The following is a 17,178-nucleotide window of genomic DNA, read 5'->3' on the forward strand; positions in this document are numbered from 1 at the left end:
TTGTCCTGGTGATTTCCCAGAACCAAACGACTGCGACAGGGAACACTTCTTACAATCTCCGGGTTTAGGACGAATCGCCAGGCTTCTCTCTCTTTGACCAGATCATCTTTAAAGGGTGTATATTTGCAACGTCGTGGTAGTATGCCGTTGTGCTCTTAATTAGTGTCCCCTGTATATGCCTACTATGAAGATTAACAATGTATCACTTTCAGGAAGAGCACTGTGTCTTCTAGGACAACTGTCTCTAAAGACGCTCAGAGGAGTCTGGCCAATTCAAGGATTCGACCTCCTTGAGAAATCCAGACATCTTGTTCCTAACACCGAGTGACAAGGTTGGAATGACTTAAGTAATAAATCAAGCAGACTCCAGCTTAGATATGATAGTTGACAGAAGTGTAACATTACCATTTATTATTATTATTACTATTATTATTATTATTATTATTATTATTATTATTATTTCAATGCTAGGGATCCAACTTGGGCCTTTTGGATCCTAGACAAGCTTTCTGACACTGAACCACACACCTTTAACCCTAATAATAACAAGTATTAGTATTTTCCTAAAGAGAAAAAAAAAGTTTATGGAGAAAAAAACTAAGCCTCTAGATGCCTGCTTTTGCAGGAATGCTACATACATACCTTTCTATGAACACTATCAAATCTTGTCTGAAACTAGATGGGAATTAATGCTATAAATGTGGTTTTCAAGTCCAGTTAAAATAAATGTTGAGGGCTGGCCAAGTTCAAGGCAACATTCAGCTACGAGTTTTCTGGGTAGATCGGGGAGGTGCAAGAAGCAATGGGGACCCTAAGGCAGAGTACAACCATATCCTGCACAGCTTAAAGAAGAAGCAGGTCACTCTAGTGCGAAGACCAGTAAGGGTTTCATGGAAGAGTAAGACTGAGGAGGATGGCGTCATAGTGAAGGTGTTTCAACAGGTAGTAGATAGGTCAAATGCAACCTGGGCAGACAGCAGCCTTAATCTTCACATTCCCTTTTCAGGTATCAGTCACAGGTTAGGAAAGCCTTCCCTGACCCAGGGTGGTTCCTCTGTGATGTGCTCCCACGGAACTGGTTGTTGGGGATTTATAGCCTTCATGCCTCTCTTTCCTACTGTAACATGGCAGGCCTGTAGCTGACTTAGCTCAGTATTACATCCTCAGGCTTCCACCGGTACCTGGAGCGCTGTCTTAGTTACTTTTCTATTGTCATGACAAAACACCATGATCAAGGCAACTTGAAAAAGAAGGCATTTTATTGGGGCTCATGGTTCCAGAGGGTAGTAGAGTTCATGACCATCTGGAGGGGAGCATGGTAACAGGCAGGCAGGCATGGTGCTGGAGCAGTGGCTAAGCTTGCATCCTGGTTTGCAGGCTGCAGACACAGAGAGAAACCAGGCATAAGCTTTTGAAACCCCCAAACCCACTCCCAGTGACACACCTCCTCCGACAAAGCCACACCTTCTAATCCTTTCCAAACAGTTCCATCCACTTTGGACCAAGCATTCAAATGTACGAGCCCATGGGGGAAAGGAGGCATTCTCATGCAAACTACCACAAGCACACTGGCCACTCAGTGACTGTTGGTTGAATAAGTGGAAGCTACAAGTAATGTAACTGAATGTGTTTATTCCCCATTACCTTCATCAACAACATTTTGTATCTTCTAGGGTGCATTTGACCGGAGTGCGAGAGACTCCTACTAGCAATGACCTAATCAAATATACATTTTCCCCCAACAATAGAAGTCTGTCATTGAGCTGCTCAGTCATGCAACCAAGGAACCAACCAAACTCTTTTCATTATCTACTCTACTATTTCTGGAGTATTGGTGTGTTGACCTGATCATACTTGATTTAAGCTTGATTTGGCTACCCATAGCCAGATACTCCATTTTCTTGTCTCCTGTACAGCTAAAGGTAGCCATAGGATTCCATTCTGGTCAACAAACAGAATAAACCTGCAAGGAGTTTCTGGAAGAGATATTTGATTCCCGATGAGAGACCAACACGAAAGTGGGGCTTCTAATGCTATCCCTCCCCCATTTCCTCTTTGAATGGTCGTGATGCTGGGAGCTGTAGCAGCTGTCCTTGAGACCATGGGTCTCTTCTGTTTGTTTCTCATCTGGAGTATAGCTCTTTTCTAAGACTCACTTTTAAAGTATCTTTTACATGTTCAGCCTTATGGTTCCACATAGAATATGACCAAGAGGAGAGCTCCACCAGAGGGCTTTTCTTTCACATAAGATACAAAGTACACACCTTCTAAACCACGTCATTCTCAGAATGGGCCCTTGTTCTCTCTCTCTCTCTCTCTCTCTCTCTGTCTCTCTTCCTCTCTCTCTCTCTCAGTGCCCCAGTTTGAAGAAAGGTTAGAGCACAGAGAAACCAGTTTTTCTTTTTCTTAACTCGGCTCTTTTACAGGAACATTTAATTCTGTTTTATTTTGGTTTCATTTTTTGAGACAGGGTCTCACTCTGTAGCCCATGCTGGCCCAGAACTTGCTGTGTAGAGCACTCTGGCCTCAGACTCCCGGCGCTTCTTCTGCCTCAGCCTCCTCAGAACCGGCATGACGAGACTGAGTCACCACACTTTCTTGGTACTGCTTTTTCATTAAGGCACACGCAGCTGTCTCAGCTTTTTTGGCAGTCACATTTCACGTGACTCACGTGATTTCTTTTTCTTAATGTAGTTTTCGTTTTTCATATGTAAGTTTTATGTTGGTTCCCTCTGTTCTCTGCATTCCAGTGATTTTTGTTTAACCCAAGTATGGGCTTTTACATTTTTTAACCACTGAAAAATATGGTGGGTTTGGCCCATCCATTTCATCCTGTTGAAAGCATGATTTTTTTAACCTTTGTTCTAACTTTGGGTGAGCTCCAAATTCAATAAGCACAATTTCTGTCTTCATTCAAATCATTAAAAAAAATGTCCATTCAGATGGGGTTGGTGTAGTTAGCTTTATACCCACCATAAGAAAAGGCTCTCCTCAGTGTTCCCTCCCTGCCTCCCAGCCTCCTGCCTCCCTGCCTATTATCGAATCCCGGGCTTCTCTTCAGCTATGCTCATGTTCTACCACTAAGCTACCCACCCCCTTCCTTACTGGAGTTCGAGCAGCCAGTCAGAGGTGCTGATGCCCAGGCTACATATGTCTTTAGCACATTTTCAAGCATTCCCCAGGAATCCTTGGTGATGTGCCTTTCAGAAACCTCTAACCCTCAGCATCCTTCTACCTGCTAATCTGGTACCCTGATCTGAAGATGCTGAGTTGGGCTTGGTTTGGCTTTCAAACAGCAGAGTTACCTGCTGTAGACTCCCCCAGTCCCCTTACTAAGAGCTTGTTGATTCCATGTCCTTCGACCCTCGGCATGTTAGTATAAAGTAAATACAGCTTTCCATGCCTAACAGATGAAATCATCAAGGCAGCAAGACAGGAGTCTGCATGATGGCCGCTCTGCAGTGAGAGTGAAGCCTATGCCAGGCATCAAGGGATGTTCAATCCCCGGGTCGGTGGCATCGTTTCCTCTCACAAACGTGGAAATGGATTTGGAGTGGGACATACTGTAGACATGTTCAAGAGGGTCTCAGAAGCCCCGAGAGTGCCACTTCAGCTCTCATAGGCCCGGAACCCTTCCCGTGTTTGCCTGCCAGCATATTGCTAGATGCTGGGGATTGCCTAGGCACCTCAACCATCAGCGCCCCACACACACACACACCCGCCCCCAGCCAAGTTTGCTTTTGGCAAGGGCATCTGTTTTCCAGTTTACCCAGGAGCCCCTGGCTTTTCTCTGAAATGTCAGTCTGTTGCCAGCCAAGCCTTCATTTGCCAGGTGGGGCTGGTGGCTAGAAATGACCTGCCACCTCCGTGTGTAATTTAGAGAAAGCACCTGCCCCACAGCAGCAGAATCAAAGAGCGTAGCCAAGTCCCATGAGCAACATCATTCTGCCATCTCCCTTCCCTGGCTGGCTGAGAGTCGGAGCCAGGCCAGGGAACTGCAATAAATGTTGCGGGGAGAGAGGGAGCTCAGTCGAAAATGAAGTCTTTCTTCCCTGTTCCCTCTGCTTCGCTGCTTTCTCGTCTTATTCCACCCTTGGTCTTCTGTGTTCTCTCTTCTTCAATTCATATAGGATGAGCATATAGGATGAACCAGGCACTCTGGCTCACTGGGCACAGCACGCTAGGATACAGCATGTATCCAGCATGGCCTCCGACTTCAGGAACTCGTGTTCTATAGATTATGATCATAGGGGCTGGGGACACGGCTCAGTAGATAAACTACTTCCTGCACAAGCAAGAGGACCAGAGTTGGGATCCTCTCACTCACATAAAAAGCTGGCCTAGTGGCGTGTGCTGACAGTTCCAACAGCTGGCTGGCAGAGACAGAGGATCCTGGGGGCTTGCTGGTCAGCCAGTCTGGCCAATTAGTGAGCTCCAGGTCCCGTGAAGGGCCCTGTCCCCAAATATAAAACAGAGATAAAAGAACACAATAGAGGAAGACAGCCAATACTGGTGCCTGGTCTCCACGTGTCACTCACGGGTACACACAAATTATCCCTGTGGGATCCTAGGAGCAGGTACAAAAGAGAATTTTTTCCACCATGGATTCTTTTTTTTTTTTTTTTTTTTTTGTCAAGTAAAAAATATGTGTTTCTTCTGGATTTCTCCAGTTTTTAAGGACATTTACATTTCTTTACTATGCCAACCCTGGAAATTTCTCTTTTAAAACATAGACCTTAAGCCAATCAAAGTAAAATCAGCATGTGCTTATCAAGCACAAATTATGTTTTCAATAAAGATATGCTGTTTAGGTTCTGGGTGCTGAGCCAAAATATGTTGCCTGCATTTCTACTTTCCCACATTTTCTATGTATTCCACAAAAGGGCATTATTCCTCCCTGTCCCCTGAGACTTGGTCAGCATGTCCACATGTATATTATCTTGGACAGACAGCCTCTCCCTCCCACCTTGGTGACTCTGCTCCCAGCCTGGTGTCTCCCCACCCTTCTGGGCAGCTCTGATTTCAGAGGCTCTAGAGCCAGGTTCTGCTTTGTTGGTGATCTTGGGGAACTCAACTCAGAGATCCAGCTCTGCTACCTTCACACTGGGGTCTGGGGTAAAGCTGTGAAAGCCACCAGGACAGCAAGTGTGAGGCACTGGGTCCTTTGTTTGGAGCAGAGAGGAAGTCAACTTTTTATGTGGGCAGAGAGAGAGAGGAGAGAGGAGAGAGAGAGAGAGAGAGAGAGAGAGAGAGAGAGAGAGAGAGAGAGAGAGAGAGAGAGAGAGAACTGAGTAGAGGTCAGACATGGTGAGCCACACCCACACTACACTTGTATTCCTAGCATTCAGGAGGTGGAGACAAGAGCACCTGGAGCTCAAGGCCAGCATTGGCTACCTAACAAGTCTAAGGCCAGCCTGAGCTACATGACACTTTGTCTCACAAAACAAAAAAGAAAGTAAGAAAAACAGAAAGAGAAAAAAGAAGCAGGCCGGAGAAGTGGTGCCTTCGTTGAAACAATAAGCAGCGTTGGTTACTGGTGCTAGTTACCGCTCAGAAAGGGTCATGGTCACGACAGAACCCAGCAGCAGTTTTAGAGCTTTATTAGGAGGAAGAGGGGTGGGGGTGGGGGTACAAGAGAACCAAGTCTGGGAAAAGAGCAAGTGCAGAGAAATGGAAAGATGGTGGGGGAAGAGATAGAGCAGAACAGAGAGAGAGGGTGGGGTCTGCATCCAGCTCTACACAACTTCCTACAGACAAAAGCAGACTTTTTTCAACTGTTAGGATTGTGAAAGGGGGCACACTAGATAGCAAAATTTAATTCTTTCATACAGAAAAAATGCAGAAGATAAAAGCTGGTACAGATGGTAACAGAAACAAAGCCAAAAATATTGTGCTGAGCCAATTTGATATTGACAGGAAGAAAGAGAACGCAACTTTCTGGGGTTGAAGAAACATTCTGTGCTTTGATAGGGATGGTGTTTACTCAAGTGTGCACATGGCTAAAAATTGATACATTTAAGACTTCTGCATTTTTCTGTATGAAAGAATTACATTTTACTATCAAGTGTGCCTCCTTTTTTGTTTTGTTTTGTTTTGTTTTTTGAGACAGAGTTTCTCTGTGTAGCCTGGAACTCACTCCATAGACCAGGCTGGCCTCAAATTCAGAGATCTGCCTGCCTCTGCCTCCTGAGTGCTGGGATTAAAGGCACACACCACCACCACCACCTGGCTGAAGTGTGGTTCTGTTCCGGCATGCTGCTCGTGTGGTTAACTTCCACGGTCAACCTTACAGGAGCTACAGCTAACAGACCAGACGAGCCTCTGGGCATGTCCGTGAGGCATTGTCTAGAATGGAAGGAAGAAGCCTCTTGACTGTGGGCAGCACCACTCATGGATGGTGGTCCTGGGCTGAATAAAAAGGAGAAAGCTGGCTGAGCACTCATTCATCACTCACCAAATCCTGGCTGTGGGTGCAGTGCGACCAGTCGCCTCCAGCTCCTGCTGTGGTTACTTCCCCACCATGATGGACTGTACCCTTCAACTATGAGCCAAAATAGGACTGCCCTCCTTCAGTTGCGTGTATCGGGGTTGTATCTATCACAGCGGCAGGACAATTAATCCAGTTGCTATAGTGCCCCAAGGTCCATGGGGGCCTGGGCTTGGTCCCAGCCTGTGGTACTATTGGGAGGTCTTCAGGTCAGTGGGGTGAATCCTCAAGAGGAGAGTAGAACCCCCAGACCCTCCCTCTTTTCTTTTCTTTCTAGCCATGATGGAATCAACTTTTCTCCACTGCCATCATGATGTGTCACCCCCCACCCAACAGAGGTCTAAAAGCACGGGTCCCCTCAACATGGACCAGAGCCTCCTAAGGCTGTGAATCTGAAGAAGACTCTTCGTAAGTGGATGAAACCGGGTGCTTATCTTAATGATGGAGGCTTACACAGACTCAGTGACTCCACGTCTATTACGTCTCTTGTTAAAATCAGCAGCAACCCTCAAGTGCCTATGTACCTACTACACAGTGTTAACACATACTTTAATCATGAGTTGGCCCCTTCCTGGGCTGCAGTACAATGAATGCTCTGGTTGGAGTAGCCTGCCGCTAGCTGGTATTCCCTTTGAAAAATCGTACTAGAACATGGGTATGTGGAAAGGTATTGAGTTACTAATGGGCTCGGTACTGCATGATTGCATTTTATCGAGAGAGAGAGAGAGAGAGAGAGAGAGAGAGAGAGAGAGAGAGAGAGAAGAGCCTTTGCACTATTGTGAATTGTTGAGAGAGAGAGAGAACCTTTGCACTATTGTGAATTGTTGATATATTTACATTATTGAGCACTTATCAACTGGGCTTTTGTCATTATCCCTATTTTTTTTTAATGAAGCTTACAGCAATGAATGAATTTCTCCCACACTAAGCAGAGCCGTTTTATAACTTTTTCTTTTTCTAGTTTTGCTGTTCCTTTTCCCTGTTCTTGCAGTCTGCTTTTGTGGTTAAGTGATTTATTCTACTGGTACGCTTTGATTTCTTGCTGATTCATTTTGGTGTGTCTACTACACATTTTTGTTCTGTAGATGCCACGAGGCTTGCAGAAAATATCTTTTGATTCCAACAAGCTCTCTTGAAAGGAGAGGAACATGATATGATCTTAAAGAAAAACAAGAGTGAGAACAAGAGAGGAAATACATTAATAAAATACCACACTTGCATTCCACCCCAGCCCTCATTTGGATGTCCCATTTTATACCTCTCTGTGTGGCCCACGTCTAAGGCTAGCTTTGACTCCAGTTCATGCCCTATCCTGAATGCTTGCTTGGTTTTTAAATGCCTGGCCTTAGCACCTCGCCTACATACTTTCTGTTTTTCTACAATTCCACACTTAAAGGTACTCGAACCACTACATGCAAAACAGCAGCAGGCTCACACAAAAATGGCTGACCATAGTCTGTGGGTAGTGAGATACCTCAGCCCAGGAGACCTGTCACTGGTTCCAGTATTACCACTTCGATGGTGTGTACTTGGGAAGCCACTGGCATCTCTTGGAAGTTCCAGACCTCAGTTTTGTATACTTGCTAAGACATTGGTTTGATTAAATGATTTCCAAGTGGCTCCTTTTAAATCTAAGATGTCAGATCCCCTCCCCCCAAATAGAGTTTCTCTGTGTAGCCCTGGCTGTCCAGGAACTCACTTTGTAGATCAGGATGGCCTTGAACTCACAGAGATCCACCTGCCTCTGTCTCCCAAGTGCTGGGATTAAAGGCATGGGCCACCATTGCACAGCAAGATGCCGATTCTTGAGCAAAGCCAAGCAGCTTGATTTATTGGTCATAGCGTACGTTCTCAAACATAATGGCCTTAAATGTAGTTTTCCACAGAAAACTGATGCCTTGTGTCCATATTTCTGTAAAGCCATCAATTCCTGCAGAAAATGTTGAATACCTGAAGTATGAGAAGTGTGGGCATTTGGTGTTTTCATGGTCTACTCCTCAACAACTCTGCATCCTGTTTCCTTAAATTCTGATCTGATGATTGCATAGTTACTGTGTGCCAGGTAGGTGGGGGGCAGGGATGGGGAATAGTGGGATGGCTACTTTCGATGAGAGAATTTGCTGGTCACTCTTGGTGGAGTGACCATCAACACATCTCAGTTGATCCTGGTTGTTGAACTGTAGCTGGGGACAAGCTAAGTGTTGACAGCAGCAAGCATGATGGTGTCACTTCTGGAATGTTTTACCACCTCTCATCATTTCTCTAAGCCCTGCTGGAAGACAGATGTGTTGTCCTCCGTGTTATAGGAGAGAAAACACAACAGCAACAACAGAAACCTCACGAAGTATGAGAAATTAGACCACGGTTCAGAGTCTACCTTAGAACCTAGGGCTTTCCTGTTCACACATCAACCCTCACTCACTCCCACCTGTGAAGTGAAGGCTTGTTCCCGGGCTCCCTAGCACATGGCATCCATGCTTCTGGGAGTACTTGAAAATATTTCAAATGCGAGACACTCACTTTTGATTTTAATAGCTTGTTGGTTTCGTTTTGTTTTTCACTCTAAAATGTGTTAGAAAAACAACACATTGGGTTGGAGAGATGACTCTATGGTTAGGTCCCAGCACCCATATCAGACAACCCACACTTTCTCCAGTAAGGCCACCTCTCCTCCAACAGGGCCATACTCCCTAATCCATCCTAAACACTCCACCAACTGGGAAACAAACATTCAAATACATGAGCCTATGGGGGCCATTCTCATTCAAACCACCACAGGGTGTACACTCTAGTTTGCCAAGCCCGCTTCTTTCCCTTATAAGATCAAAATTGGTAACTACATTAGTGCAAATTTGCAATTCCCAAGGGCTCAAAGGGCTGATTCTTCAATCGTAGAACTTGGTGGCATACTGCTTGGGTTCCTAGGGAGCCATCCACGGTGTCCAGCACGCCTTTGAATCACTAGAATTTCTATGCCAGCCCTGCAGGAGAAAGCACGGCAGGACGGAGCCCAGCCAGCAGGTGGCACTCACACTACTTTGGAAGATCCTTCGGCAGCTCCGTGGCTGCTTGGCAGTTTTCAGACTTGGGGTATAGTGACACCTGGTGTCTGGTGTCATTTTCCAAACCCATCAAATTGCTATCTAAGTTCATCTTCTCTAGCCCCTAACTAGCTTCTCCTTCTTTCCCCTCATACTTCTGGGAAGAGGCTGCTGCGAGGCAGGAAACCTCACACATATGAAAACTTCTGTCTCATGCCCAGGTCAACCAGTGTGATCGAACTATTTTATCAGCTTGCTGCTTCTTGCTACTGCCTATGAAGAGACACCATGACCACAGCAACTCTTCACTTTTTTTATGTGCATTGGTGGGAATGTGTCAGATGGCCTGGAACTGGAGTCACAGACAGTTTTGAGCTGCCACGTGGGTGCTGGGAATTGAACCTGGGTCCTCTGGAAGAGCAGCCAGTGCTCTTAACTGCTGAGCCATCTCTCCAGCCTGACCACAGCAACTCATATGAAGGAAAACATTTAATTGGGGCTGTCTTACAGTCTCAGAGGTTTAGTTCATTATCATCATGGTGGGAAGCAGTGTGTAGGCAGACATGGTGCTGTAGAAGGAGCTGTAAGTTCTACATCTTGATCTGTAGGAAGCAGGAAGTGAACTGTGACATTGAGTGTGGCTTGAGCATATATAAGACCTCAAAGCCCACCTCCACAGTGGCACAGTTCCTCCAACAAGGCCACACCCACTCCAACAAGGCTACACCTCCTAACAGTGCCACTCTCTATGGCCAAACACTCAAATACATGAGTCTATGGGGGCCCTACCTATTCAAACCACCACAATCACCAAGCACAAGGCAGGGGTCTGGTTATTGCTTTGTCTCTGCTGTCTATCACAGCAGCAGTGATCACTTTGTCTCTGATGGGTTCAATGCTGACACTTGGGTCTTGTCACTCCAAGATCCAACTACTTTCATTGTACTCAGATTTACCAGTTCAGGTGCCCAAGTTGCTACTTAAGGCCAATCTACAGAGAAAAGTCATCACTCACAGAGCCCTTCCGGGATGCTAATCTTTCACCACAACTCATTCTCTGAGTATTGATAAAAGACTTATGTTCTGGACTCTCTCAAAGTAGTTGAGTGGCTACAGTAATTAAGCAATGAGTTCACGCTAGCATTCCAGTCTCCCTGAGCCTCCTTTAAACCAAAATGGATCAACTATCTCCAGTTCACTCAGAGTCACAACCTTTGGATCATGCTTCAGTCAATCAATCAAAGAAAGTAGGAGACATTTTTATCTCCCCCCAAACTAGAACTTGTTGGGGTTTCTATTGCTGTGAAGAGACACCATGACCATGGCAGCTCTTACAAAGGGAAAGTATTTAATTGGGTTGGCTTACATTTTCAGAGGTTCAGTCCATTATCATCACAGTGGGACATGGCGGTGTGCAGGCAGACATAGTGCTGGAGAGGTAGCTAGCTGAGAGTTCTACCTCTTGCACAGGCAACAGGAAGTGGTCTCAGACACTGGGCGTGGCTTAAGCATATATGAGACCTCAAAGTCCGAGAGTCCACAATGACACACTTCCTCCAATAAGGCCCCACCTATTCCAACAAAGCCATACCTTTTTTTGTTTGTTTGTTTGTTTTTTGTTTTTTTGGAGACAGGGTTTCTCTGTGTAGCTTTGCGCCTTTCCTGGGACTCACTTGGTAGCCCAGGCTGGCCTCAAACTCACAAAGATCCGCCTGGCTCTGCCTCCCGAGTGCTGGGATTAAAGACGTGCGCCACCACTGCCCAGCACCTTCTAATAGTGCCACTTCCTATGAGCTTATGGGGGTCAGTTACGTTCAAACCACCACAGCCTGTTCTGATCACTTCAGCCTGTGTCAACTGTATGTTCCTGTTACCTGGCACTTGGAAAACCCATTTCTGGATATGCTTCCCTGATTTCTGCTTTGTCAACCTTTTCCTTCATTTGATTAGTGGACTCTTAGACGAAGGGTCCCAGAGTTTGGCTCGGGTGTCACATGCCTGCAGTCCCCAAACCCAGGAGGCTAAAGCAAAAGGATGACAGATTTCAGGCCACCCTGGCACATAGTGACTTTGTTTGCACTGATTTGTTTTATTGTTGCTTGTGGGTTTTTGTTATGTTTTGTTATTTTTTGAGACAGTGAATCTGTGTAGTCTAGACTGGCCTTAAAATCATGAAGTTCCAACCTCATTCACCTGGGTGCTGGTATTGGGTGTGTCTTACCACTTTCAGTTGCTACACAGCAAATTTGAGGCCAACCTGGGCTATATAATAAAACCTTGACTCAAAAAAAAAATCAATAGCCTTGATTTAATAGTGGACACCTCACAAAGGCTGGGGGTTCAACTTTAGTTGTAATTCAGCCAATCACAGGAGAAGGATTTGTGCTTTGACGTAAATCTCCCTCCTAGCTCATCTAGAGTTCTTCTATGGATGCATTGTCTGAACCAATCACTCAAATCCCCAAGCTCATCTTTTTCTCTCAGCACTTTGAGAGCAAGCCAGCAACATTATTTTATCACTCAGTTCTCTAATAAGGTTTGTTGTGTTCGAGGGTCTTACTTTTCTAAATGTTTGGAAGTCTAATATACAAAGTCACTAAGTTTCCTGCCTCTCTCAGGCTCTACGTCTCTGTCTTGCTCCGTCTCCATCTTGTCTCTGTGTCTGTGTCTGTGTCTCTGTCTGTCTGTCTCTCTCATGTATGTATGTGTGTGCATGCAGACACGTGAGCCCATGCTTGCACACAGAGGCCAGAGGAGCAGATGTCTTTCTCTGTCTCTTTCTGCCTCATTCCCTTGAGACAGGATCTCTCACAGAGCTGGAGTTACAGGCACACGGGGCTATACCTAGATTTTTACGTGGGTGCTGGGGATTTGAACCCAGGTCTTCATGCTTGTTCAATAAACACTCTTAGCCACTGAACCTCAGAGTGACAGAATCTTACTACATAGCCCAGGCTGCCCTTAAATTTTCCATCCTCCTGCCTCAGTTTCCCAAGCACTGGGACTACAGTTTCGTACCCCCAGGCTTGACTTCCTTGCCTGTTATAAATGGTGATTTAAGAATAGCTGCTGTAGTTGTAGTGTGTCTTCTAAAGTTTAGGCACAGAAACTGACTCCCAAACACAACAACGGTGGGTAATGAGACTTTTAAAAGGCACTTTGATCCTCAGGATTGAATGAGCTCTGTTATTTTGAGAGTGGGTTCATTTGTTATAAAAACACCCCTCCGCCGGGCGGTGGTGGCGCACGCCTTTAATCCCAGCACTCGGGAGGCAGAGCCAGGTGGATCTCTGTGAGTTCGAGGCCAGCCTGGTCTCCAAAGCGAGTTCCAGGAAAGGCGCAAAGCTACACAGAGAGACCCTGTCTCGAAAAACCAAAAAAAAAAAAAAAAAACCAAAAAAAAAAAAACAAAAAAAACAAAAAAAACCACCCCTCCACCCCATCAGGTTACGACATAGCCAAAAGCTCCTCACCAGATGTGGCTCCTTGATCTTGAACTTGCTAACTTCCAGAATATCAGATAAATAAACTTCAGTTTTTAAAAATTATTATTACTGTTGTTGTTATTTGTTAGGTAGCCCAGACTGGCTCCAAACTTGTGACCCTACCTCAGCCTCCCAGTGCTGAGACTGCAGATATGGACCACAATGGCCAACTTCTTACATTATTTCTAAATAATCTAATCTGTGACATTCTGTATAATCTGTATAAAATTGACCAAGACAGTATTCTACACAAATATTTTGTGTTTTTCTATAAACAACACAGGCCTTGGGGTGTCAGCACTTGGCTGTACAATTGGGAATAGTGTCCTTAGCATTTTAAAGTCAAGATTAGAAAATAAGTTCCCCAAAACCAACTCAAGAAATGTATCCTAATAATTCTAGACCCCAGAACTCTAATGGTACCAAATCTGTACTAGTTGGGATTCTCCTGAGAAGCAGAATCAATAGGCTAGGTGGATGAGAATGGTTTATTGGGGGAATGAAGGTGTATTATGGAGGCTGAGCAGTCCCATGATAAGCCATCTGAAATTTGAAGAACCTATAAAGTCCATACCACAGCTCAGTCCAAGTCCAGAGTCTTGGGAGCCATAGGAGCCCACAATGACTTTCAGTCTGAAGTCAGAGTCTGAGAGCCTGGGGTTCTGGTGTCCAGAGAAAGAATGTGGGTGTCTTAGCTCTAGAAGGGATGGGAATCTGTCCTTTCCTGTCTGTTTATTCCTTCCATGTTGTGCGTTGATCTTACTTCCTCAATTTGTCATTCCAAATGTCAGTGTCTTCTAGAAACATCATCACAGATAACCAAAAATAATGCTTTACACTCTTTATGGCTATGAGGGTAATCCTCATGACAATCAAAATATAAAAGCAATTTCAGACAAGCTGTTCAGTATGAAAGAAAGACACTGACAGGCACCTACCTCCAAGCCTGGCAGCCTGAGTTGCCAGGGGCCCAGATGATAAAAGGATAGAGCCAACTCCTGCAAATTGTCCTCTGACCTCACTTACACACACACACACACACACACACACACACACACACACACACACACACACACACAAATGAATGTAATTTCTCAAAAGGTTCTCTCATACAGACCTGACTCCATCTTAGCACAGGTTTGAGGATCAAGAATGCGTGAGACACGGAGAAGAACATCAGCTAAGCTGAGACACTGAGAATGGAGAAATCCTAATGTGTCGGAACAGACGTCAGCTCTTAGGAATACTTGGCTAAAGATTCCCCCCTTTTCCTTTACTAAAAATCAGGAGGACTGGGAAGGTAGTTCAGTAGTAGGGTGCTTGCCTGGGATATGCCAGGCCCTGGGTGCAACTCCTGGCACTAAAAATAATACATAAGTCTAGTGTTAATCTTTGTTATTTTATACATAAAATATATAACATTTTAATAAAATATATAGTATCTATAATAACAAATCACTTCTTATTTTCATATGTTGGTATGAGCTGTTACTTTCAATTCATCCTTACACCCCTGATACAACCTCTCCAGATGTTATGAAGAGTTCTAGGTCCAGTGGATCCCATCTCAACCTATCCATCAGAGAGGATTTCAGAGAGGGTAAGCCAGGGATGAAGTGTCTCTTTAGAGTTGAGTTTTGTGCAGGATGGTAAGTATGGATCTCTTTGCATTCTTCTACATGCAGACCCCCAATTTGCCCAGCATCATTTATTGACTTTTTTCTTTTCTCCAGTATGTATTTTTAGCTTCTTTGTAAAAACTCAGATGTCCCTAGGTGTATGGATTTATGTCTGAGTCTTCAATTTGATTCTATTGATCAACACATCTGTTTTTATGCCAATACTATGCTGTTTCTATTATAATAGCTTTGTAGTATAACTTGAAATCTGGATGGTGGTACCTCCATTAGTTCTTTGATTATTTAGGATTGTTTTAATTATCCTGGTTTTTTTTGGTTTTGTTGTTGTTGTTGTTTTTGTTTGTTCATTTGTTTGTGTGTATGTGTTTCCATAGGAAGTTTAAGTTTTTATTTTTCAATTTCTGTGAAGAATTGTGTTTGAATTTTGATGGAGATTGTACTGAATCTATATATTGCTTTTGGTAAGATGGCCATTTTCACAATTTTAATCCTACTGACCCATGAGCATGGGTGATCTTTTCATCTTCTGGTGTCTTCTTCAAATTCTTTCATCAACGTCTTAAAGTTTTTACTATACATACAAGTCTTTTATTTGTTTGGTTAGAGCTATACCAAGATGATTTTTTTGAGGCTATTATGAAAGGTACTGTTTTCTGATTTCTTTCTCAGTCTATCTGTAATTTGTATATAGGAAGGCAATATATTTTTGTATGTTAACTTTGAAATGGTTAGTGTCTGTCTGCATGCAGACCCGAGGAGAATCTGAAGATTAAGATAGGAAGGGAACAGACATAATATGAAGACAGAGACTTAAGTCAAGCCTTTTATCCTATTTTACTCATTCATCAGATATCTTCATGCTGTCGTGAAGAGCTGGCATTTTTAGCAAAGGCAGCCTTTGCACTTTGCTAAATATTGTAGCAATTGTTACAATCTGCTCATCAGAGGCCTTAACACCAGCAAGCTGGTGGGAAGTTGATAATGGATTGCTCGGCTGCGCAACCTCCAAAATTAGTGGTTTGTAAGTCAACCAAGAGCAAATCAAGCTGAGCATGATGGCTCATGTCTGTGATCCCAACACTGGGGAGGCAGAGGATTGACTCAAGTTCCAGGCCAGCTAGGGCTACATAATGAGACTTGTCTTAAAAAAACAAAAACAAAAACAAAAAAAAAACAAAAACAAAAACAAAAACAAAGCCAAACAAAGCAGGAGTGAATGAACGCTGTGATTTTGTTTGACAGGTCTTCTGCCATCTGAGCTGATTGTCGGGCTTCCCAAGGACATTTTATGGGATGTCGTTTTTCCTTGGCAATGAGTCCCCTTGTCTCTTTGTCACTTGTATAGTCGTGGTGTCTGCATGGTGTAATAGGCATTCCTGGTCTGTAAACATTCTGGCTTTATGGCCTAATCTGCATTTTAAGACAACGCTGGTGAAAGCATGCTTTTAATGGGTAACTGGTCAAGGGCCCAGAAATGTTTTGCAGTTTCCCCTTTCCGGCGGTCCCTAACCATCTTACTTCCAGGATGTTGAACATATTGATGTGCTGCGGGGTACACACCTGGAGAAGGGTATGAAAGCACGGCACCCCGCATCCTTCGCCCTGTGTGTTGCTCCCATAAGGCATTCTTTTACTCATGATGTCAGCCAAGCACTTTTGTGAGTTTCTCAGGTCCCTTTAGTAAGTCATAAAAAAAGAAGGTAGGTGTCTGGGGAACCCCCAATTTGGTAGCTGAGTTATGAACTGTGAATACCTGATGATAAAGACAGGCACATAAAGTGAGTACAATATTGTGGGACGAAAGGCCTTGAACTGAGTCTGATGCAAACTCTGAGTCATTAGAGTTAAGTTACAGGACACTGGTTGACGTCAGAACTGGTTGGTGGTGAGAGAGAAAAGAAATCCCACCAGTATCACTAAGAGAAGCTGTCTTACCATTCACCATAAAAAGTTAAATGAAATCAGCCTCAAGAAGATTGAGCTGATGTACAAGGAACTTAGCTATCCCTTAAAACAGAAGTAAACTATTGCTGCACATGCCTTTAATACCAGTACTTGGGGGGACAGAGTCAGGCAGATTCCTGTAAGTTCGAGGCCAGCCTAGTCTACATAGTGAGTTTCAGGCCAGCCAGGGCTGCAGAGTAAGAGCTCATCTCTAAAACAAAATGAAGCTTAGACAATTGCTAAAGGAAACTAATGTCATACTCTCACAGTGCAGTATCCTGAATGTCCAGCATCTAACAAAAATATTACTAAACACACACACACACACACACACACACACACACACACACACACGGAAAATATGGTTCCTCATCAAAAGGAACATCAGCCTGATATGGTGGCCAAATCTCTAATCCCAGCACTTAGAAGGTTGAAGTAGAAGGATCATGAGTTTAGAATAAGACCTTGTCTCAAAAGCAAGCAAACCAAACAAACCCAGCCAACAGAAATAGACCCAGGCAACTGAAAAAGAATAGATAGCATAACACTCAGTAAGAGAAACCTTAAGCATTTTAATGTAG

Source organism: Peromyscus eremicus, chromosome 15 (genome assembly GCF_949786415.1).
Source record: "Peromyscus eremicus chromosome 15, PerEre_H2_v1, whole genome shotgun sequence".
Lineage (NCBI taxonomy): Eukaryota > Metazoa > Chordata > Mammalia > Rodentia > Cricetidae > Peromyscus > Peromyscus eremicus.